Raw genomic sequence first — 25544 nt, 5'->3', positions numbered from 1 at the left:
TTGAGAACCACATCAGAAAATATTATAATTTGTCTTCAACCAACAAGCATAATTTAGAATGGAAAGTACATTAAATTTTGTCATTTTTGTTGCCATTCCTTTTTCTTCCTTGATTTTATATTTCATTTGTTATTGTTTTCTTTCTGTTTAGAGAATTTTCTTTAACCATTCTTTTAGGGTAGGTCTCCTGATGATAAATTCTGTAATCTTTCTTTATCTGAGAATGCATTGGTGTCCCCTTCATTCTTGAAGGATAGCTCCACTTAATGTTGGATTCTGGACTGAAAGTTCTTTCCTTTCAGCACTTGAAAAATATTGTGTCACAGCCTCCTGACCTTCATGGTTTCTGATAAGAAATCTTATGCCATTTGAGTTATTTTCCCCCATGTTTTTTCTCTCTTGCTGATTTCAAAATTTTTTCTCTGTTTTTATTTTTCAGAAGCTAATGTGTTTGTGTGGATTCCTTGAGTTTATCTTATTTGATATGCACTCAGCTTCTTGAATCTACAGTACTTTGCTTTTGTCAGATTTTGGAAGTTTTCAGCCATTATTTCTTCAAGTATTTTATCAGCTCTACTTTTTGGCTCCTCTCCTTCCAGAACTTCAATAATACGTAAGTTACACCTTTTGTTTTAGTCTTACAGGTCTCTGAGGCTCTGTTCATTTTTTTTTTTTCAGTCTAATTTTCTTATTGTTCAGATTATGTAATATCTATTGTTCTATCCTCAATCTCACTGATTTTTTTTTCCTCTGTCCTCTCTATTCTGCTGTTTAGCCCATCCATTTAGTTTTTACTTCTGTTATTGTAGATTTTCAGTTGAAGAATATCTATGTGGGGCTGGGAATGGTGGCTCACACCTGCAATCCTGACATTTGAAAGGCCAAGGAGAAAGGGTCACTTGAGTCCAGGAGTTTGAGGTTAGTCTGAGCAACATAGGGAGATCCTGTCTCTACAAAAAAGTTTTAAAATGAGCCGATGTGGTGGTGCATGCCTGTGATCCCAGCTACTTGGAAGGTTGAGATAGGAGGATATTTCCAGTAGGCCTCTTCTGAAACTATCTCATTGGGAAAGTAAAGGGGTACCTCATTATTGCCAGGTGGGGGTAGAAGTCCCCCCATGTGAAAAGGTAGAACTTTTCACATACCCTGATCCTGTGGGAAAGAGGGAAGGGGCTCATTAATGCCAGGCAGAGACGGCCTTATCTGGCACCACCCTAACGGGACAGTTGGGATGCTTTGCTACGGCCTTGAAAAAGTAGAAATCTAGGCTCCCCACTCACGTTTGCTGACAAGGGTGGGGTGGGACCACAATTCTTTCCATGGTTTTTGGTTGAAGTAGTCACATTTTCTAAACATTCTCTCTTGTTAGGCTGTCCCTCTAATACTCCTTACATAAGAGAGAAAGAGCTTTTGTTAGGGCATCCTTCATCTAAACATGTTGGTACTTCTGGAGTTCTGGCTTCTCCAGCATCTAGACTGGTATATATAAGACAAAAACTAAAACCTAGGGAACTCACCAATGTGTTGTTTTTGCTCCAAAGTACCTACTTGGTCTTCTTTCTTCTCTCCAAGATTCATGGTATTTTTGCATTTATTTTATATTTAATGCCCAGGCTTTTAGCTGTACTTAGTAGAAAGAATTGGGAGAAGTATGTCTACTCCATTTTCCTGGAAGCATAAGTTTGTCTCCTGTTGCATTCTTTTGATTTACATAACTGGAACTTCAACTCTCATGTATTATTCACTATCAATGCATGGACTGCAGGTATATGTGGGATCCACCTGACCTATCAAAAACCAAGAAGCGAGAAGTCAGGGGTTGTTAAGATAAATAATGAACATAGTGGTTGAGGACTATTCCCTTCTGAGCAGAATCCACCATACAAGTTTTCTCCAATGTTGTCTTCTCTAATTCAGCAATATGGGGAGACATCAGCAATTCTGATAGCAAAGCAGCTAGTCATCTAAGGAATTTTTTCTTGTAGGCACATGGATGCCCTAAAGCATCTCATTCTTAAGTCTGGGGAAGTGTTCTCTTCCCCAATTCCAAGAACCTTGGCCTCTTGAAGAATCAGACTTCCTCTTCTTCTGAGTCATGTTACTATTTTTGGTGGGTGAGATGTCACCTCACAGCAACTGAAAGTGACTGATCCCAAAGCTGACACTTCTAGGAATGTAGAACCTGGGGCTACTTAGCACGTTTGTTCTCAGGAGTGGAAAAAGATCACCTTCTGTATTTGACACTATCCTGCTCAAATGCAACTTAGAGGCTTGGTTGCCAAGTCCTGAACTTTTCTCTTTAGGAAACTCCAAAGTCTACATTGAGCTTTCCACTCAATACAGGCCTAGGTCTAGCATTAGAGAGATTTATGAGAACACAGTAGAAGGAATGGCTTATAACATCCTTTCTGTCTGAAAAATATATGACCTGAACTTGCTAAAGCTTAAGGAAGTAAACTGGACTCATTAATGCTGGTACTCATATAAGGTATTGATATTCTCAAATTTTATGCCATTTAATTTTGAAAAAAATCATATTTAGAAGATTTCAACATTTGTTCTCCATAAGAATTAGCCATTCACGTATTCAGTCTCATTAACTTTCTATTCCTCATAATTGAAATAAGTGAACTTAATAAGCTTTAATTCTTTCTCTTGACTCACTTGCTTGTTCCTTTCTCTCCAAAATTAATAAATAACGATCATCACCAAGATTCTTCTTATTCAAGGAAGTTAGAAAATATTATTCTTATTGCTTACCCTTTCAGTTATTAGTAGTTTCATTTTTTCCTAGGTTTTATTGGAATTTATGGTCACAGTAGCATTCAAACCCTATACCCAAGAGGTTTAATTGAGATGATGATGGAATAATAAAGAATATCTGCAAAAATCTACATATGAATAGTTAAGTGAATGAAAATGACTAACACTGTGATACTACATATAAATTATTAAGCTATTCTCAAACTACTTTGCATATTATTTATTGTATAAACTTACAATCTATTTTTCTAGTTTTCCTTTCTCTAAATATCTTTCCATGAGTATATCCCATATTCTCACCTATAATCTTTAAGAAGTAATTACATTACAATGGAACTAATTGTGGTAATTTCTGTACATCTTAAATGAAAAGCATGTGCTTCAAAAAAGAAATATAGAGGCGCTATCTATCTGTTCCCCAATTCCACTAAAATAAAGATATCCATTGCATTCATGGGAAGCCCAAAGAGAATAATTTTATCTATAACTCCAAACTTGGGAACAGTAATAGAGAATAAGTGGAGACAATCTTCCAAAATAAAAAACCTATCCAAATAATTTGCAAATATTGCCAAAATATAAAGATGGTATTGTACAGACCAGTCTATGTAGAAAACTCTCATTGGAGAAACACACTTTGTTTTATTCAGTCAGTAGAAAATATAAGAAAAATAGATTGACAGAAAATAAAAATTATAGTTCACTTTTCAATTTTGGTTTGATGTAGAATCCAGGTGAATAAATATTCCGCATAATACTGCATATATTTAAAAGGTTAGGCTTCTGGTTTCAGTTGTAACACATAAAAAGCTTGGAAGTCATTAATCCCATCTTGCAACAAGAAAAAAAAGCTAAAGACACTGAAAAATCAATTAATTTCCCAAGGCCCTTCAGAAAATTGGCCTGTTGACCTAAAACAGAGAAGCTGAGGCAAAAGTAATATAAGTAGAGAGTTTATTTGGGCCAAACTTGAGAAATGCAACCAGGGAGAATAGACTCAAGTTGCCCTGAATACACACTCCTATTAGCAGCAGTTACAAGCAGATTTTTAAAGGCAAAAAAATGGGGGACAGTGAGTGGGCTGATAGAAAGTTGTTTGTCAGGAATTCTCATTGGTTTATAGAAATAACACTTATTAGTGATTGGCTATACAGTCTTAAGCTACAGGGTATAGGTTATAGTGTCCTGTGTGGCATTATTAGGTTAATTTATAGCTACTTGTAACAATAGCAAGCAGTTTGAAGACAGGAATAGGTAACTCAAAGTGGAGAGTAGGGTGGGATTGCTGTCTCATCTTATTGTCTGGGCCTGCAATTGATTTTTGGACTGCAATTGATTATAAATCATTTTTTGAGAAGAATCAGAGTATAAAAATAATTTCCTGTGAGAGACAAAAGTCATAGAATAGCCCTGGTTAAAGACACAATTGACAAGAAAATGATTATTTCTGTGCCATACAACAACTTAACATAATAATAGAACTTGCCTTCCTCAGATAAAAGCTCTTTTCTTTTCTCATTTCCCTTTTTTGATCTAAAATCTTTATTCTTGAAAGAACTGATGATGAAAAGTTGAGTGTCAAAATGTCTGTCATCGCTGGGAAGATTCATTGCTGAGTAGTGCTGTCAAAGTCATTGATCTATGGCTGCTGTCAGTTGTTGAATTATACCTAGTCATTAGAGTAGTATGAATTTAGCTTTTTCAGAAGTAAAACAATGAGAAATAACATTTAAAAATTAAATAGTAGAAACATAATGCACAATCAAAAGAGGATTTGTGTGCCACAACAACATCAACGAAATCTATTTAATCAGGGCGTCAACTAAAACTGGGTTATTTTATAAAGAAAATTAAACTTTGTTCTTTTATAGAGATTTGTTATTGCCAAGAAGTGATTCAGCATCTACTCCAAATTGTAGGCAAATAATAAAACTCAAAAATAACAAGGTTATAAGCTAATAATAGATGCACTATAATTTTCTTCTGAAACATACCTTTTTTCTTTTTCCAATTCTCCATTTTCATCAAAGACAATCTTAGCAGGACCAATTTATTTGCAAAACAAGTTTCACCCTTATTATATTTGGCTTGCTTATTTGCATAAAGTGCAACAAGAGTACAGAATGGCCCTACAGGTTCTTTTAAAGTTGGCTTTGCTGGGACGTCTTTCATAAGAAATTTCAGATGAGACTTTTAAAACCCTTTAGGCTAACCAAGTAAAAGACTTTTCATCAGACTGTCTGCAATACTTGTGTGAACTGGGTGACTTCCTACCTTCTTGAGGTGCCAAAATAACTTTAGGATCCTGGGCCTGTCAGAAGGTAACATTCTTTACCTACTACAAGGATAGAAATTTTGTAAAGGAACCATGTAGACAAGGTACAGGTTGTTTATTGGCTCTATAAAGTCGACCTGCATTCCCCAAAGCACTCTGGTCATATTTGAAAACATGCCATTCCAGTTAAAGCCTCAGTAAAATTACAAGTGTATCTAACTATGTTCTGTTACAAAAGAAAACAGATTCTTATTAAACTTACTCAAACAACTATACCACCATAAAATACGACTACTCATGAACAGTTTTCAAACTTTGGAGAAATCTGGTAGTGAGAAAGGCAAATGTGTTAGTTTTACTCACAAAAGTATACTTTACCCAACTGCTATAAGCCATTAATGACTCAAAAAGAAAAAAAAATGATTCTGGAAAACAAAAGTGAAAAAAATCACCGATTTTTCAAAGAAAAAAAGTTCCCCAAAAATATTTCAGTTCACTATTAGTTTATTCTCATGCCGTTAATTCTTGTTACATTTAATGTTGGGTGAGCAAACCTCATGAACACAGCAGCTTTTTAATCAGAGGCCTAGAAGAACTTTTTTCCTGGATGAATTATACGATTTCCAAAGTTATTTGAAACCTATATTCAGGAGTACTTGTCAGAGTCCTTCTCATTAATTTCCTTAAAGAAGTAGCAAACTTTGGACTGCAATTGATTATAAATCATTTTTTGAGAAGAATCAGAGTATAAAAATAATTTCCTGTGAGAGACAAAAGTCATAGAATAGCCCTGGTTAAAGACACAATTGACAAGAAAATGATTATTTCTGTGCCATACAACAACTTAACATAATAATCATAATTATTATTTCTAACACAAACTCAGAAATACCAAAATTTTATATAACTCATAACATTTTATACATGTTAATAACATATGTGGCCGGGCGCGGTGGCTCAAGCCTGTAATCCCAGCACTTTGGGAGGCCGAGACGGGCGGATCACGAGGTCAGGAGATCGAGACCATCCTGACTAACGCGGTGAAACCCCGTCTCTACCAAAAAAAAAAACAGAAAAAACTAGCTGGGCGAGGTGGCAGGCGCCTGTAGTCCCAGCTACTCGGGAGGCCGAGGCAGGAGAATGGCGTAAACCCGGGAGGCGGAGCTTGCAGTGAGCTGAGATCCGGCCACTGCACTCCAGCCTGGGTGACAGAGCGAGACTCCGTCTCAAAAAAAAACAAAAAAAAAACAAACAAACAAACAAAAAAACATATGTATACAAATATAAGCCAAAAAAGTTAAACACCATTTCATATTTCACAATTCTTTCTGTATAACTTTTACATACCAAATAAGCCTAATATGTCTCTCTTGGACAGGAAGCCTAATATCCAAAAAGTTAGTTTGAGATTGAAAATACTAAAAATACTAAAAATTTTTATATGAAAGTTTGTCAAATATTAAACATTTAAAACACAAGTTCAAAACAGCATGACAGGTCAGTGTAAAATAACAGTGATTCATTTAGCCAAAATAATAATTTAAAGATTTTAAAAAGCAAAAAATTTTACTCTTCGATAGAGAGGAGGCAGTTTCCCTAAGAATCATAAGACCTAATAAAGATACCATAAAACAAACAAAATCTGTCTCTCTTCTATGTTTTGTAGTTTACTCAAAAAGTAAACAAAAATCTTATCTTAATGGTATTATATAAAAATCTTAATCGAAAGAGAAAAATTATTTCTAGAAGTATATGTTTAATGCTAAAGATAAATTTAATAAAACTTTATAAATCAATTCATCCAATCTCAATCAGCTTTGACCACACAAGATAAGATTTCCATAAACCTTTTATAATATCTTACAATTTTTCTATTAAATATCAGGTTAATGCCCCAAGAAAACTCTGTTATTCCAGCACAGGGGTCCAGACTCTGGCCCTACGTCAGTGTGCTTTTGATATTAATGTTCAATTTTTAGGAAAACTAAATAATTCCCTTTTTTCACCAACTTGATTACACAAAAAATTCCTTTGACAAAAATCAGTCTTCCATAAAGCTTCCACAACTTGCTTAAACCTTTGGTTTTGTCCTGTCATTTTACTTTTAGGACAAAAATTTCCTTTCCTTTCCCCCTTACTATTTTGACCACAGAAAGTTCTCTGACATGTAAAAGAAAATTTACACTCTCTTTTCAACTGTCTTTACATTTTACTTTCTTTATACATTCTGTATATAGGCTTGTTTCTCTTATATCTAGCAGTTTTAATTAGATATTAAATACAATGTTAAGTCTTAGTAACTTTTTATTTTAGTGAAAAACCTAGGAAATAAACTTTTGTTAAATACCAGATGCAGTGTCCAGGACAAAAAACAGAGCTGTGGAGACAATACTGGGGCGTCTAATCCCTCTGAGCATGGCCAAGACACAGCTGGGCCAGGGAAAACGGGGCCTTGGTGTTCATCCCAGGCCTCACCAGGGTCATTTGTCTACATCCCAGAATTTGGAGGTTTAAAATTAAAGACAAGCTCACAGTAAGATGTGCATAAGGCTTTCAAAGAACCCAGGAGTCAGCCCTTACAGCTTTAACTTTCAGAAAAATTAAGCAAGTACCAAAAGTATGACAGAAGCAATAGTTTTATGACCTTAAAACATAAAATAGAAACAGCCTAAACCTGTCTGACCAATAGGCTCTAGCAAAAATGTCTAAATTACGTTTTGAATATGTTTTTGTTTTATTTTATGAACAATTTTAAACTTATTTTTATTTACCAAAAATTACTAAAGTCACATGAACTCATAAAGTATTGGGCTGGCTTTTTAATTTATGAGTACTCATTTAAATTTAAGTTACTTTTGCACCATGCATAGACAATATATATGTATAGACACATATATATGTATATGTGTAGACACACACATATACATATATATATATGTAGAAACAAAATATAGCATACACATGTACACATATATGTATCTAAAAGCTAAAAAGATCAAGGAGTTTAATGCAAACGTGGTACAGCTTTAGACTTGAAAAGAATCTGTCCATTTGAAATTATTGGGAACTCATTAGGTAAAACAGAAGTTTCTTCAAAAAAAGAATAGAGTCTTTGGTGCCTTTTCTGTCTTCCTTAAGGGTTCCCAGACTGTTAGAAATGTTTATGGTCTCCTCATGTGGTATCAAGGGTGGCAAGAGGAAGGAAAGACCAACAGAAGTAAATGAAGAAACAGACAAAGGGAGTGCATGTGGGCATATGGTTAACAGGGAGTTAGGAAGACAGAAATTCAGTAGACTGAAAAGTTTTAGAGAGAGTGAAAAGAGGCATATATATATATACACACACACACACACACACACAGTTTTTTATATATATATAGTTTTACACACAGACACACACACATATATGTTTGTATGTGTATATATACAGAGGCTAAAATTCAGTTCTCAGTCAATTTTTGACTATAGAGCTCTTTTAAAAAATCTTTTTAAAACTCTTATCAGATTTTAGCTTGAATAGCCTACATTTATGGCTTTTGCTTTGTTTTATTTTTACCAAAAGTACCCTCCCAAGTAAAATGAATAAGCTTTAACCAAGGTTTTGACTTAACCGAGAATGCATGAGACACTTCCAAAGAGGTCTAAAGCAGTCTTCACAAGACCCAGAATCACCCCAAAATACAACTCCAAGAAAGGAAAGATCACTAGTCACAAATGGATTACAATCCACATTTCTATCTGGCCATATTTTCTAAGGTGTCAGCTTCTCAGCTTACCATCAACACACAAAGGTCCAAAAGCCTCATGTCTCCCTCATAGACAGAAGACAAGAAACCTAAAGCTGTCCATAGACGTTAAAAGGATCAGTAACAAATGGGTACTGAAAAAAGTAAAAAGGCACACAAATATCAAATCAAGAGGGACTGACTGCCTGACCAGAAATCAAACCCAGGCCACAGTGGTGAAAGCATACAATTCTTACTACTAGACTATGAGGAGAGGGCAGCCTTTACTGTTAATCTTGCAAGGGAACTAAATCAGGCAGCTTGAGCTTACAAGGATGTTGACTTGTTTTAGATCAGATCTCAGGAGGAAGGCTGCTTAGCTAATTCCCTGGAAGTTAGCATTTCAACATCCGTGTCAGTCATTAGTCCTATTTTAGAAAAAATATTGTTGCATCTGCATTTTTATAAACAGTTTTAATTTTGTTTATTTTCCCCTTTTAGACTATTAATCTTTTAATTACCGTTTTATTGTCCTAAGCAATAGTACTAGGCAACAAAGGAGACTCTTTGTATAGTAGAGACCCATATTGTCCTTTGAGTGATCTTTTTATTTGGGCAAAGAATAGTTTGAGAATCAGGCAGTCCCCAGAACCAGAAGGGGTTCATAGTGATACAGGAGTTAAGAAGATATTACTTATTCAAATAGTAAAGGTAGGGAAGTCATCAGTAAGGCTTTTCTTTTTAATGAAAAGCAGCTCCAAATCATTTTCTAACAAAGAGCAGCCTGTAAAGTCGAGCTGCAGACATAGACAAGCAAGCTGGGAGTTTGCACTGATGAATGCCAGCAGGAACTAGGGACTAGACATGCTCAAGATGGCGGCTCCATCTTCTCCTCTCTGCCAGCCACGTGTACTGTAAGGAGTAGACAATATGGCACTGGCAAAGGAGAATTCATTTGTATAATAAGATCAGGGTGGGGAGACCAGCCTTCCCCATGCATTATGTAAACATTGCACTTAATCAAACCAACCTGTGAGCCCTAGATAAATCAGACTGAGCACTTCTTCAAGGACTGAGCACCTCCTCAAGGGGGACTATAAAATCCGGTGAATTTGCCACCAGCCAGTCCTTTCCACTAGGAGACCCCTCTCTCTAGAAAGAGAGAGCTGTTTCTCTTTCTCTTCTCTTCTGCCTATCAAACCTCCACTCCTAAACGCCTCCTGTGTGTCCATATCCTAAATTTTCCTGGCACGAGATGACTAACCCCAAGGTATACACACCAGACAATGTAGCTGCTTCAACAGCAACTCTGGGTCTGCCCCAGTAGGGAGTTTCAGGGAAAGGGTCAAAGACCTAGTAAATTTCCTCAAGTGGTGGTGATGCGTATCTTTTGTTTACTTTGAGAATTTAAGCAATTTTCTCAGAATCTCTTTTGGAAGCTTTTTAGGTGCCACTGGAAGTAAGTTTCCTATTAAATTGATCTTGTTCTAAAACCAGCCTTTTCCAATTGTGCACACAAATACATTATTTTAGGTATTTCAAAAGATCCCCACTTTTGGTCATTGTTGTTTATGATTACCCTGGGAAAGATGGGTCACTTTCCTAGATATCTAAAAGAGGGTGCCCCATAACTGTCGTACACAAAACCAGCTGGAGTTTAACTAATAGGAGTTGGTAACAAATGAAAAATCCAGCCCAAATTTCAATAGAAAAGCACTGCAGATTTTAAAAGCATGCTGTGTAAAACAAGACCACCAGTAACTAACTGCCATTTATTTGCCCATGCCTCTGCTGTGAGACAGGAGTGAAAAAACTTTGACCTGAACCCTCATTCAATGTCAGAGGCAGAGAAAGAGCAGCTCTCTGCAGAGCTCTTAACTCAAATCAACTGTCTAAAGACAGAGGCAGAACCCCTCAGTTTTAAAGAGGGAGTTTGAAAAACAGCCCCAATAAGAGGTCCAAATGGGACCAAGAAAGCCCAAATAAGACCAAAAGGTGAGAGATCAAAATTCAGGAGAACTGACCAGCAACACCCGATGGCACTTCTGAACACAAATGGTCATGCTGGTACCAAACGCCACGTTCAGAGTGTTGGGGAGGTCACTCTGAATCCTGCTGACCTATGCCAGATATGTCAACCTAAAAAGTGTTGATGAAAAAGAGTAAAACTCTGTAAAACATTTGGAGGGATTTACTCTGACCCAACTATGAGTGACCAAAGCCTAAGGCACAGTCTCAAGAGGTCCTGAGAACATGTACCCAAGGTTGTACTTCCTTGAGGAAGTGCTAGAAGTAAAATGGTTGGGTTACAGCTTGATTTTACACATTTCAGGGGGCAGAAGTTACAGGCAGATATCAATCTATTCATGTAAGATGTACCTCGGTTTGGTAAGGAAAGGCAGGAAAACTTGAAGTGGGGCAGGGGCATGCCTCCAGGTCATAGGTGGATTCAAAGATTTTTCTGATTGGCAATTGATTGAAAGAGTTAAGACATTATCCAAAGACCTAGAATCAATAGAAAGGAGTGTCTGGGTGGAGATAAGGGGTTGTGGAGACCATGGTTTTTATTATGTCAATGAAACCTCCTCTTAGCAGGCTTCAGAGAGAAGAGATGATAAATGTCTCTTATCAGACCTAAAAAGGTATCAGACTCTTAGTTAAATCTCTCCTGCATCAAGAAAGGATCTGAAAACAAAGGGGGATTCTCAATAGGATGTAGACGTTCCCCACAAGAGACAGCTTTGCAGTGCTATTTCAAAATATGTCAAAGGAATATATTTTACAGCAAAATACTTCAATTTCTTTCAGAGCCTGCTATCTATCATATGACGCTATATTAGAGCCAGGTTGGAATTTGGTATTTTGTGCTACAAAGAGTCTGTTTTGTCACTCTTAAGATCTCTGTTTTACTGTTAATGCTGGTTAATTGTGCCTGAATTCCAAAGGGAGGAGAGTGTAATGAGGCACGTCCAACCTGTCCATGCCATTGTGGCCTGAACTAGTTTTCCAGGTTTACTCTGGAATATATTTGGCCAGGAGGAAGGATCCATTCAGTTGGTTAGGGGCTTTTAATTTCATTTTTGGTTTACAAAGGAAGAGGCTGAGGGCAAAATTAATATAAGAAGAAATTTGGGCAAAGCTTGACAATTACAACCAAAGAACATAGATTCAAGTTTCCCTGAATACACACTCCTATTAGCAGCAGTTACAAGTGGATTTTTAAAGGCAAAAAAAAAAAAAAAAAAAAAGAGGGAGAATGAGTGGGCTGACACAAGATTGTGTGCCAGGAATTCTCATTGGTTTATAGAGATAACTTTGATTAGTAATTGGCTATACATTCTCAATAGGGTGTGGTTTATAGTGTCCTATATGGCATTAGGTTAACTTATTTTTATTTTTAATTTTTTTTTTAGATGGAGTCTCTCTCTGTCACCCAGGCTGGAGTACAGTGGTACAATCTTGGATCACTGCAATCTCCGCCTCCCAGGTTCAGCAATTCCCCTGCCTCAGCCTCCCAAGTAGCTGGGATTACAGGTGCACACCTCCACACCTGGCTAATTTTTGTATTTTTATTAAAGACGTGGTTTCACCATGTTGGTCAGGCTGGTCTCAAACTCCTCACCTCAGGTCATCTGCCCACCTTGGCCTCCCAAAGTGCTGGGATTACAGGTGTGAGCCACTGCGCCCAGCATACTAGGTTAATTTAGCTACTTGGGGCAATCACAACCAGTTTCAAGAGATGAATATATAACTCAAGTGGGGAAGTAAGGTATGATTGCTGTCTCATTTTAATCTCTCCCTGGGCCTGATCATTAAAGGGACTTGCATTCCTCAAATAGAAGTTCCTTTTTTTCCTTCAGGTCACAGGGAAAGCTGCCAGCCCAAAATCTGAAGCGACAGCTGCATATAGGGAAGTGCAGTCAAGATCAGCTTACCTGGTTCAAATGTCATCAGAGCCACAAGCTGGTAGGAACACTTAAATAACCTTGAGAAAGTGCTAGACGTAAAATGTACACTAGTATGAGAGGGAGAGATTCCTGGTATCTAGAGCCTTAGGGGGTCCCCTTTTTCAAGGGTTTTACCTCTAGGAACCCCACCGTGTTCTCATGCTGAAGAGCCAAGAAAAAAACCTTAATGTTTCTGGCAGGAAGAGGGTAAGGAAATAACCATTTTGGAATATTTCTAGAGCCTTCTCCACAGCAAAGACCAATCATACAGAAAAACTTTACTAAATCCTCATCTGAGAGGAGAGAAGGGAAATAACTCAATTCTCGTACATTCCTGCCTTTCTATCTCACTTGAGGAGGAGAGAAGATAAGACTTCAGAAGTTATCAACTGAAGAATGACAAGGTCCATAAACTTGAAAAGGGGAGCTATATTTCTCATAAAGGGTTGCGGCCTGCAGTTTGGCCATTCTGACAGGTTGGGAAGCACAGCCTCTATACTTCTAGGGAGGGGCAAAGGGAACAGCATTTATGCTGAGTGAGGTTTCCAAATACACATATTTGATAAGCTATAGGAGTCATGAAGACTTATAAAAGGGGAAACATACACACGTGAGGCTGAGCTTGGTGCTCCTTCATGGGTCCCATTTACAAAAGCTAGCGGCATTCGCATGATTCAAGGGTGTCTTAAGGAATCTGACATCAAAAAGTGAAGCAGAGGACGTGAAAATCCTCACTGTGCAATCTCTGTAGTATGGCCAGAATGACTCTGTGGTCAATGGCTTCTTTTTTTTTTTTTTTTTTTTTTTTTTTTTTGAGACGGAGTCTCGCTCTGTCGCCCAGGCTGGAGTGCAGTGGCCGGATCGCAGCTCACTGCAAGCTCCGCCTCCCGGGTTCCCGCCATTCTCCTGCCTCAGCCTCCCGAGTAGCTGGGACTACAGGCGCCCGCCGCCTCGCCCGGCTAGTTTTTTGTATTTTTTAGTAGAGACGGGGTTTCACCGTGTTCGCCAGGATGGTCTCGATCTCCTGACCTCGTGATCCGCCCGTCTCGGCCTCCCAAAGTGCTGGGATTACAGGCTTGAGCCACCGCGCCCGGCCCAATGGCTTCTTATCAGGCAAAAAAGGAGGGCCATCATCAGATGGTTGGTTGATATCAGAGGTGGAGTCTTTGGAAAGAGCTAGTTTCTGTTAGGTGGTTAGGGAAGAAAGCCTGATCCTAATCATGTTTAACTAGGGAGGAGGTGTAACAAGGTGTGCCTGACCCCTCCCATCCTGTCATGGCCAAGAACTGTTTTCAAGATTACTTTCAGGTCCCCTTGGCCAAGAGATGGCACATTCGCTTGATTGGGGGCTTAGAATTATACTTTTATTTCTCAAGGTATACAGCCCAGGGACATAGGCACACTGAAAGGCTGAATTTACTCACAGAATTGTAAAACACTTACCCTCCCCTTGCACCCTACCACCACATCAATAAGACCTCAGTATAATATCAGGGGATTTCAGCTTTAAAAGCTACAGGATGCACACTATAGGGGCTTAACCCTCTGAAGGATCACTGAAAAATCAACATACAAAAGGCAGATTTATAGGAGAAATGGCATACAAATGCATTAACATGCATGGGGAGAACCACAGAGTGATTATCCCAATGCCCCAATGGGGTACAGAAGCTTGTTTACCATCTTGAAATTACAGAAGAAATGGGGGCTTAGCGCATGGCCATAAACAGGTGACGGTGGTAAATTAAGATACAGTGGCCACACAGGTTAGGAAGCGGAAAAAGCAGGCCTGGCTGGCAAAGGCAGTCTTTTTATATTGATGCAATCTCACAGGCAGCAGCCCTCAGAGAGAATAGATGGGAAATGTTTCTTTCATAACTTTAAAGGTGTCAGACTCTCAGTTAATCTTTCCTAGAGCCAGACAAACAAGGGCCTCAAAGAAAGCCTGGCTGCATCAATGCTGATTCTCTACAGATGCAAATCTCCCCCATAAAAGACAGCTTTTCAGGGCTACGTCTGTTTGCAGGCCATATGAACAGTCATCTCAAAATACGTCAAAGAAGTATATCTTGAGGTTAAATATTTTTATTTCTGTCAACACACTATTTAGAAAGAGATTTTAGGGAAAATCCAAGAAAACAAAGGAGACAGAAAACAAGGACACTATAGGAAATTGAAATCTCTGACACCTGCAGCAACAGGAAGTATTAAATGCTTCCCATCCCCTAACAGATTAACATAAAACCTCACAGGAAAGGCCTATTCACCTCAGTTCCCATTACCTCATACGTCATGTCTGGCTTTCAAGAAAAAAGTTGCAAGACATATCAAGGGCATTAAAAAAAAAATCTGAAGAGACAAAGCAAGCATCAGAACTAGACTCAGACAGGACCCAGATTTTGGATTTATCAAACAGGGAATGTAAGATAACTGTAATTATAATTATTATGCTAAGGACTCTAATGGAAGAAGTAGACAAAATGCAAGGACAAATGGGTAATGTAAGTAGAGAGGTAATGCAACAATGAAGTAGTAGTACATATCCATTAGAATGGCAAAAATCCAGGACACTGAGAATACCACATGCTGGCAAGGATTTGGAGCAATAAGGATTCTCATTCATTGCTGGTGGGAATGCAAAATGGTGCAGCCACTTTGAAAGAGAGTGTTAACAAAAGACCATGGGATCTGCAGAGGAGAAAAGGAGAGTTTTATTTTCTTTAAAAAAAGAAAAAATCTGTGGATTGGGGAGATACAGCCTCCACTGTAAAAATGAAAGCCTTCCCCAGGGGACGAGGTTAGAGAATGAGTGATGATAAAGGCAAAACTTGCAGGGTATGAGAGAGGAGTAAGGGGGGTGAGAACAGAATCTCGATTGGAGGACCTTTAAGTCCCAAATCACCAGTCTCTCTTAATTGGCTGACTCCAGATGGTCAGTCAGTTGGGACCAGGTGGTTTGTTTGAAGTCAGTTGGGGAATTTCCAGCTGTAGTCTATCTCAGCACTGCCAAAAAGAACTGGTTTGGCTTAATTGTAGAAAGGGAGGTCCTGTGACATGTTTACAACATTTTTCTGTGAGCACAGAATACATAACAGCTTCCTCACCCAGCCAGGGCCACCTCATTCTGTTTTAACTTTGATCACCTCAGTTAGCCACAGGGAGTCCATTCTGCCTGTTGGCTAGGAACATACTGTAACAGCAGTTCAACAGTTTCTTACAAAATTAAACTTACTTTTAGTACTAGATAAAGCAATCATGCTTTTGGATTTTGATCCCAAAGGAGCTGAAGATGTATGTCCAACTCCAAACCGGCACATAGATGTTTATAGCAATTTTATTCATAATTGCCAAAACTGGGAAGCAACCCAGATGTTGAAGAAAATTCAAATATTTCACCCTAAAATATATTTCCTTGAAGATAGATATTCAGAAGGGTTGAAGGTACAAGAAGAGATGAAAAGCTCTCTTTTGTAGGGGAGATTTGCTTTGTAGAGATCAGCATTGATGCAGCCTGGCTTTCTCTGAGGCCTTCCCTTGTCTGGATCTAAGAATCATAAACTAAGAGTCTGACATCTTTAAGCATCTGAAAGAAATATTTACCATTTATTCTTTCTGAGGACTGCCACCTGTGAGGTTGTGTTCCATAATGAGTCCACCTTTGCTAGCCAGGCCTTCTTTTCACCCCTTCCCACAACCTATTTTGCCACCATAACCTATTTCACGATGCTCCAAGCCCCCATTCTTTCCATAACCTCAAGATGGTATACAAGTTTCTGAACTGCACTGGGGCTTGGGGTAATCACTCTATGGTTCTCGCTTATGTGCATGTTAATAAATTTGATTCCATTTTTCCAAATAATCTCCTTTTGTGAGTTGACTTTTCAGTGAACCTTCGGAGAGTGGAGGGGAAGCTTTCTTTGGCTCCTACAACGTCCTTTAGCAGGGGAATGTATTAGTTAACTCTGGTACATTGAGACAATGAAATATTATTTAGTGCTAAAAAGAAATGAGTATTAAGCCGTGAACAGACATAGAAGAAACAGAAATGCATATTACTAAGTGAAAGAAATCAATCTACAAATGCTACATACTATATGGCCTCAACTGTATGACATTCTGGAAAAGGCAAAACTGTGGCAACAGTAAAAATGTAAGTGATTGCAAGGGGCTGGGGGAAAGGCAGAGATAATAGGCAGAGGACAGAGTATATTTAGGGAAGTGAAACTATTTTCCATGACAATATAATAGTGGATACATGTCATTACAGACTTGTCAGAACCCATAACATATATAACCCCAGAATGATATTTAATGTAAACTATGAACTTTTGGTGATATTGACAAGTGAAAGTCAACAAAAGTTTACTGACAGTAACAAATACACCACTTTGGACCAGGATATTGGTAGTGGGGAGGCTGTGTATGTGTGGGAGTGAAGGGTATATGAGAATTCTCTGTCCTTGTTGTCTGATTTTGCTCTGAACCTAAAACTGCTTTTAAAAAATATCTGTAAAAAAATTTCTTCAGGGAAACATAAAATGATATATTCAGAAACTCAGTCTATATAAAGAAAGCATCAAGAAAAGATAAATAATATGTAAAGGTAAAAATAAATTCTCTCATGAGACTTCCTGTCAGACAACTTTGTATCAGCCCATTACTTGTTCCCTTTTGCATTTAAAAACATGCTTGTAACAAAGGTGACACAGCATTCCCTGAGGCCGCTTAGAAGTGTGTCCCAGGCAGCTGTCCTCACTGTGGCTCAAGTATACTCTTCAAATTACATTTTATGCGTAGGCTTCTTTCTTTTAAGCTGACAAAAACAACATATTGCATGATTAGATTATATGAATATATGTAATTAATGACAGCAGTTTTATAAGGAAGAGATGAACTGGGAAAACTCAGCACAAGCCTTGCCCCTCACCCTCCCCAGACAGCACACAGCCCAGGGTCCTGGGGATTGCCCAAGTCACCAGCACTACCTATGAAGCATTTTAGTATTAAGTGTACTTTGTTATAAATGTACATTGCAAACTCCAGAGCAACCACACAAAATATTTTTTAAAGAATTATAATACTGTGAACGGGGTGAGTAACTCCAACCCTGAGGATCTAAAATCAATTTCCATGGCTGAAAAGCCAAAGGGATGGCAGGATTTGGCCACAGCTCAGGATGCCAAGAGCTTTTACTTTTAGATGCCATAGTAGCTGGGCTCCCACTGGGTTCTTGTTACAGATCAAATGAATGACACAGCAGCCTCTGCTTCCCTTTGTAAAATTATGTTTGGCTTTGAAACTCTTAATGACAAGAAATAACCTTCTACAGCAAAATCGAGGGCGTTTAAAGAATTGAGGCAACCCTAGGAAGTAATTTTGAATTATTTTATAAAACGATTTGAAGATGAAAATCACTTTATAATTTTTTGAAAGCTATACTTATCAATTTTTTGTTTAACAGATCTAATATGTAGCTGTTCTATGTCATGTGAAAATAAGATAACAACATACATTAACCTGTATTTATGTTTAATAATTAATGTTTCAGTATTTTAACTTATTTAAAATGACTCAGTCATTTTATGATTATCTATTACTTAATTTAACGTAAGATGACTTTAAGATTTTGAATTACTGAAAATAATTTTGACACTACAACTACAGGTACCTTTCCTGTCTTCCCCAGTCATCCTGGATACCAAACCGCCATGTCTATTCCCAAGGATGCCTATAAAGGAAGCACTCAAAACTGAACTACATGGAGCTTCAGAATCTAAGAGAAAACTTACCCACAATTCCCAGTTGCTTCGAGAGAACAATGGACACCCTGGGCCCGTGGTGGGTCCCATGCCTGGTCACTCAGTGCTCCTGGGGGTTGCTAGATGCCCCACTTCAGGTCCCACTTCTGATACCATCTGTTGGGGAATGATTTGCAAACTGGGCAGCCCCCAGAATCGGAATAGATTCAGAGAGACTCTGTGCTGCCACATGCTTGGAAGGGATTTATGACTAGAAAAAGGAAAGTGATGTACAGAAAGCAGAAGTGAGGTACAAAAGCAACTGGATTGGTTACAACTCAGTTTTTGCCTTATTTGAACCTAGTTGAAAGAGTTGGCCACCTTTCATTGGCTGAAACTAGCTGATTGGTACAAGAGTAGGTTACAGACTGTTTCCATATCTAGTGAAGTTACAGTTCACCGTATACAGAGTAATGTTAAGGCTGAACTTAAAATCCATGAGGACGGCCGGGCGCGGTGGCTCAAGCCTGTAATCCCAGCACTTTGGGAGGCCGAGACGGGCGGATCACGAGGTCAGGAGATCGAGACCATCCTGGCTAACACGGTGAAACCCCGTCTCTACTAAAAAAATACAAAAAACTAGCCGGGCGTGGTGGCGGCGCCTGTAGTCCCAGCTACTCGGGAGGCTGAGGCAGGAGAATGGCGTAAACCCGGGAGGCGGAGCTTGCAGTGAGCTGAGATCCGGCCACTGCACTCCAGCCTGGGCGACAGAGCCAGACTCCGTCTCAAAAAAAAAAAAAAAAAAAAAAAATCCATGAGGACACAGCTTCAGGCTAAACTTAATTTAACAAGACTACGAAGTGTTTGCACCAGAAAATGAAGCATATTTTGGGTAGCATTAGGGTAAACAAATGCCTGCAAATTTTACAGTATCTTACAGGAGGAGGTAGGGTACTTACCAGAAGCCCCAGTAGAAGTAGAAGGGGGAATTTGGTGATGTACTTCCCTGGCACTTCCAGCCTAAGAAGCTGAGCTCCCAGAGGATCCCAAAAAGGCCCTTGGAAAGAAAGCACTTTTTTAGAAATACAGAGCACACCCACCAGAATGATAGGATGACAGGGTTTGAGAAATATAGGAATCCATTGCCCAACTTGATATTGATGTGGGAACACTCTGCTCACATGCAAAGCAAGAGACTGAGTGATTCTGGAAACAGTACTCAGTCAATGACAGACGGACAGTGGTGGACGAATACCCAGCTTCTCATCTGCTCAGCGGCAAAACAGTGAGACATGTTCTACAGTGCCTCACTTGGGTAGGTACATCACACATCCTCATCCTAATGTGTCATGACCAAGACTGAAGTTAAAGCTACACAATTTAAATGATTGGTGAGCAAGAACTATTCAAGGGCATAACACAAAAATTGTTTTGCCTGCTGTAATTGTACACATGATTTAAAAGACTTAAGTTTTCAGGATAAACATTATAGAGGATTTTCATTTCTTCCTAGATATACTTTTCAGCCATAAACTTTAAATAAACAAACAATTTGTTCAAGGAACCTAAAAGCCACTGGCAAAATGCATTACATTTGTGTTTTTTATATTTAATATATTTTCTTTATTAGTTTATGTAAGATATACTACTTCTACTTTCTACTTATAATTGCATATCTTGTTAGAGCTACACTTAAAAAAGAAAAAATGTAGTAGATACAAGGTAGTCTCCCTTAGCACCTAATCATCATCCAACATATCTGCCTTTTTTTTCCCTCTCCTGAAAGGTTATAGTAATTTGTATGGCCAGCTTTCCTAGAAGACAAAGCCTGAGCAAAACTTCATAAGCCAAGATATTTGAGAAGAGCTCAATCCCAGTGAAGCAAGAGTGAAGGGAAAATGCAGAAAGGCCGGGAAGGAGGGAGGGCGAACCCTCGAGCTCTCCTAGGGAGCGGCAAGGCCTCCTCTTCCTACCGTGCCAATCAGATCCTTCAGAGCTTCCAGTCTTTGCAGCCCTACGGAAGTCTCTCCTAGCGGTGAAGCCAGTGACGGTGCACGACTCACTGCGCAGGACTCTGTGGCCAAAAAGCGAGACTAGCGCCGCAGCCCTGGAGGGTGAAACTACTGACTCCAGCATGGTATTTGGCATAGGCCTATCTCCTGTGCTGTATTCAATGGCACATTTACAACCCTCATGAAGTTCATCTGTTAGGCACTGACTCGGCGTGACCCACTACAAATGTTGAAATTTTTACTTGTTTTGAGATTAGGAAGAAATATGTTAATTTATAATTTAATTAAAATCAATAACTCATTCTTGAAAATTAATCTGAAGAAGTTCTATGAATTGGGAAAGGGGAGGAAATCTAAATAATTGACCATAAGGAATTAGTTGAGTAAATGATGATGCATCAACTTGAGGGACTCTTACCTCATTTTAAAAAGATGACTAGTTTAAAATATTGCCATATGCTTTTGACATAATGTTAAATTTAAAAAGCGGAAGATGCAACACCTTTGAGTTGTGATTCAAAATTACATTGGTCAGGAGAGCCAAAGTCACACCACAGTAAGAAACAATATGATTATATAAATGGATAAAACACACACTGGAGCCTTTTGCGGGTGTATCGTGTGAGGAGGGAGAGGATCAGGAAAAATAACTAATGAGTACTAGGTTTTATACCTGGGTGATAAAATAATCTGTACAACAAATCCCCATGACACAAGTTCACCTATCTAGCAAACCTGCACTTGTACCCCTGAACTTAAAAGTTAAAAAAAAAAAAAAGAACCAAAAAAATCCCAGTAGCATAGCCCAATAAGCCTTTGTTTATTGCACACATACACGCCAAGTAACCATATGACATGACAGGTATGTTCAATGGCTTCAATATAGTAACCATTGTACTATCTACATGAATCCCATAACCTCATGTTGTAAACCTCAAATATACACAATAACATTTATTTTTAAAAAGAAAAAGGAAGACTGCTGAGTGTTCAGGAGGTTCTCCCAGACACTGTCCCACATGCGTTGCCCATGATTTTCCTGTTGGGTTGGAATCAGGTGGTGAATGGCACTGCTCCCTTAACCACCATGCTATTCAGTCACTAGAGTTTCTGCCTATTCCTGTGAACACATGACTATCCACAATCAGATAGCATGAGACATGTCAAGGTCAAACATCAGACAAACCAGCATTTAGAGGATAAGCAAAAGAACAGGGAAGAGACTCACAATGCTACTGAGGGAGGGAGGGAGTTTCTACTCAAGCAGCACAAGCACAACAGACGCCATAAGTCAGCCTGTCCTTGTCTGCTCAGACCCAGTGTGCTTACTGAGTCATGCCTGGAGTGCCTGTTTCTGTGCATAGCCCATCGCCCTGACAGCACAACTACAATCTTCAGACTCCATATCATAGTCTGTCTTGTGCTGTCAGTTTGGATGCCGGTGCTAATATTACTTATGACAGTCCAAGAAGGTTGAGTCCAAGACAATTGATGATAATCGCCCAGCTTACTACAGCACAAACACTTTGTGGAAATGGGCACTTAACTGAAAATCTCGTACCCCAGCCAGAGAGGTCATATTTGCCATTTATTTTACAACATTTCTTCAGATCCTATGTAGAGGTCTGTTTTCCTAGAAAAGATCATTTTTTTCCAGTCATTTAGAACTAAAATTCAAAATCTGTGTACCCTCGGTTATTTCATACAGATAACAGAAAAAAATTCTGAGAATATTATGGGTTATTAAACACTAAAATGTGCTTCTGAAAAAAATTGCAGGATATCTTCTTGTCAAGTTCCTTGGTTCTCTATGGAGCCAGGGATTCTGAATAGTTACTTCTTGAGGTGTTTCCCAAACCTGGGATACTATGATAGGGGCCATAAAATCAATATGCTGAGTTGAAAAAGATTATATGTCAGCAGTTGGTGAAGAAAACGAACCTAAAATATTTTAGGTAAGCATTTATTGTGCACTAAATAAGTGTTGCTGCCTTAGCAAAGGGAATTACCCAGATTGCAAAAATGCAACAAACTTGGAAAAATCTTTAAATATACAGAATATTTAATATATCATTTAATGTGGAAAAAAATGAAGAAAGTCTTTCCTTAAAGGAAATATCAAATTTCTCTAATCACATTCTTCTTTAACAAGACTGTAGTTAAAAAAAAAAAAAAAAAAAAAAAAAAAAATTCAAAGGAATAGCACTAAATCCAAACTGTAAAAGAATATTAACATATAAATTAAGTGGCACATATCATGTCATATAGTTTTTTAAAATGACATATAGTGTTTTTAGGCTGGACACAGTGGCTCACACCTGTAATCCCAGCACTTTGGGAGGCTGGGGCAGGTAGATCACATGAGGTCAGGAGTTTGAGGCCAGCCTGGGTAACATACCAAGACCTCGTCTCTATTTTTAAAATCCAAAAATATTAGCCAGGTATGGTGGTGCGTGCCTGTGGTCCCAGTTACTCAGGAGGCTGAGTTGGGAGGATCACTTGAGCCCAGGAGGGGGAAGCTGTAGTGAGTTATGACAATGCCATTGCACTTCATCTTGGGCAACAGAGCGAGACCCTGTCTCTAGTAAGTAAATAAATAAATAAATAAATAAATAACATATGGTGTTTTTAAATTTCTTTATATTCATAAGTAAGATATTGAAGCAATTATTTTTGTGTGTGGGTTGTGTTCTAAAAGTGTCCTTGTAGCTTGGCTGTTTGGAAGTCACAGTGTATTTTTCCTGAAGAACAATGGTGTTTTTTGAGGTCAGACTATCTTCCAAAAGTTAATTTAACTCAAAATAGTATAGAAAGATAGTACATTTGCAAACAAAATTAAAGTAGACTAAACAAAAGTTAAGTAATAAAGCAGATTGTCAAATTAACATACAGGAAGCAGTAGCCTTCAATACAAAAAATAATCAGAAGATATAACATAGGACAGAGTCCCATTTCCAGCAAGAAAATAAAATATAAAATACTTAAGAATAAGCTTAACAAGAAATGTGTAAAACCTCTATAAGGAAAACTTGAAAATACTCCTGAAGAAGACTTGAATAAACACAAAAACATCCTTTACTCTTTGGGATAGGATGATTCAACCCATCGTTAGAATATCAGTTCTCCCTCAGTTGATCTGAAAACTTAACATGATCAAAAATAAATAAATGACAGACATTTTTATGGAGCTAGACCAGTCAATACTAAAATCAATAGAAAAAATAAAATGCTAGAATAGCTATGACAACATTGAAGAAGAAAAACTATAAGGAAATGAAATCCTACCAGATATGAAATAGACTTTGAAGCCTCTATAACTAAAGCAATGTGGTGCTGGCACCTCAATAGACTGACAGACCAGTGGAATTGAATAGAGAGTCCAGGAATTGATTCAAGAAAAAATGAAAATGTAATGTATGATGATGATGATGTCTCACATTACTGGGGCAAAAAATTCAAAAACAGCCATTTGAGGACAGGGGCAGTACTTCATGTCTATAATCTCAGCATTTTGGGAGCCTTAGACGGGAGGATCCCTTGAGCCCAGGAGTTCGAGACCAGCCTGGGCAATATAGCAAGACCTTTCCCCGCCAACAGGCTTCCCCATCTCTACAAAAAACAAACAAACAAAAAAGTTAGTTGGGCATGGTGGTATACAACTATAGTCCTAACAGTTCAGGATACTGAGGTAGGAGGGTCGGTTGAGCCCCCAGAGTTCAAGGCTGCAGTGAGCTATGATTATGTTACTGCACACCAGCCTGGGTGAGAGAGAGCCTGACTCTAAAACAAGCAAAAACAAAGACATTTGAAAAAAAGATAAAATTGGATCCTTAACTTGCACCATACAAAATAAGAAATTCCAACTGACCTGAGAAATAAATGTTAAAAATGAAACCATGTAAGTACGGAAGCGTTCTTCCATAATCCAGCAGGGATAAGGAAAGGCTCTATTCATTTATCAAATCTAGATGTGATAAAAGATAATAACAATATATTTAATTACATAAATATGTGGTTTTTATATCTTATATGTATTCTATGTTACATATAATTATGTTAAAAATTAAATGATATTTAAATATATATTTTGCATATCAGAACTATGTAAGTGATGGCAAACTGGGAGAAAATATTTGCAGCATCTATGTAGTAGGTGAAAAACACTGTCTTTTGGTCTTAGGAACCCAGTTAAGGGATCTACTTGAGATTTAAGAAGCAAGAAATAGAGTACCAGGCAAAAACAATAAAATTGCACCAAGGTCTATATGAGATTGACAGCAAGACATTTTCTCTGAGCCCTAGTCATTGTCCTAGGCATTCTGACCAGGTAAGAACTAGAGTCTACATTTGGAAGGAACTGCAAGTGAGCGCCAGGTGACCCAGTTGCAAAAATTAGAGTGAGACGTCAGCAATTCCATGAAGATGTCACTACCCAAAGTGTCCATAGAATCCCTGTTATAATAGTAGGATATTGACCAGTGAGTTGGACAAAATTTGATCATGACCTTATGAGAGATGCTGCTGAATAAACCTCAGCATTCTACTTGCCTTAACAACTGCCCTCTGGTTTTCATTCAATCCCCCTCCTCCTCCTACAAGTGCACTGTGCCCTATATCACTCAGTTCAGGCAAATACTCACTCATCTGCCTTTCTGCCTTTCCCAGGCCCAGCCATACATGGTTATTTAGGTTGTGCAATCATAAATGAGCTTTAACAAGTCTTTACTATAGATAAGTAGTACTGATAGATACTTTTCCAGCCTCTCATATGGTCCTGGTTGCCTATATCAAACAGTTCTCTGTAAGAAGACACAAGCAAATCTCCTGGACCTTAGTTTGCTTCCTACAAAAAGATTTCTGTTGCTTAATGTTAAGAAAAATCCTAAGTACTGAACTTATTTGATCATCAAATTGAAGATGTAACCTATTTACAGGGGTAACATTATATTCTGTACTACTAAGAAGAAAAATAGTTATGAATTCAACAATAACATTTCCTTATTATTTTGAAACTTTAATTATATTTATTGAAATGTATCATTTAAGTTTAACTAGACATAGACTTTTATCATATAGTACTTTTA

At 38.2% G+C, this 25544-nt stretch overlaps 1 long non-coding RNA gene across 1 annotated transcript; it reads left to right on the top strand.

Annotated features, from left to right (window-relative positions):
- Positions 1–244: 244 nt before the first annotated feature.
- Positions 245–22409, top strand: LOC140712199 (uncharacterized). Its single transcript, XR_012093692.1, has 3 exons — positions 245–613; positions 18375–19763; positions 20235–22409. It is a non-coding gene; the product is annotated as an uncharacterized lncRNA (long non-coding RNA).
- The last annotated feature ends 3135 nt before the right edge of the window (positions 22410–25544 follow it).

This window comes from Chlorocebus sabaeus, chromosome 8 (assembly GCF_047675955.1).
Source record: "Chlorocebus sabaeus isolate Y175 chromosome 8, mChlSab1.0.hap1, whole genome shotgun sequence".
NCBI lineage: Eukaryota > Metazoa > Chordata > Mammalia > Primates > Cercopithecidae > Chlorocebus > Chlorocebus sabaeus.
The sequence above is the reverse complement of the archived record's forward strand: the minus strand, read 5'-3'. Positions and strand labels throughout refer to the sequence as shown.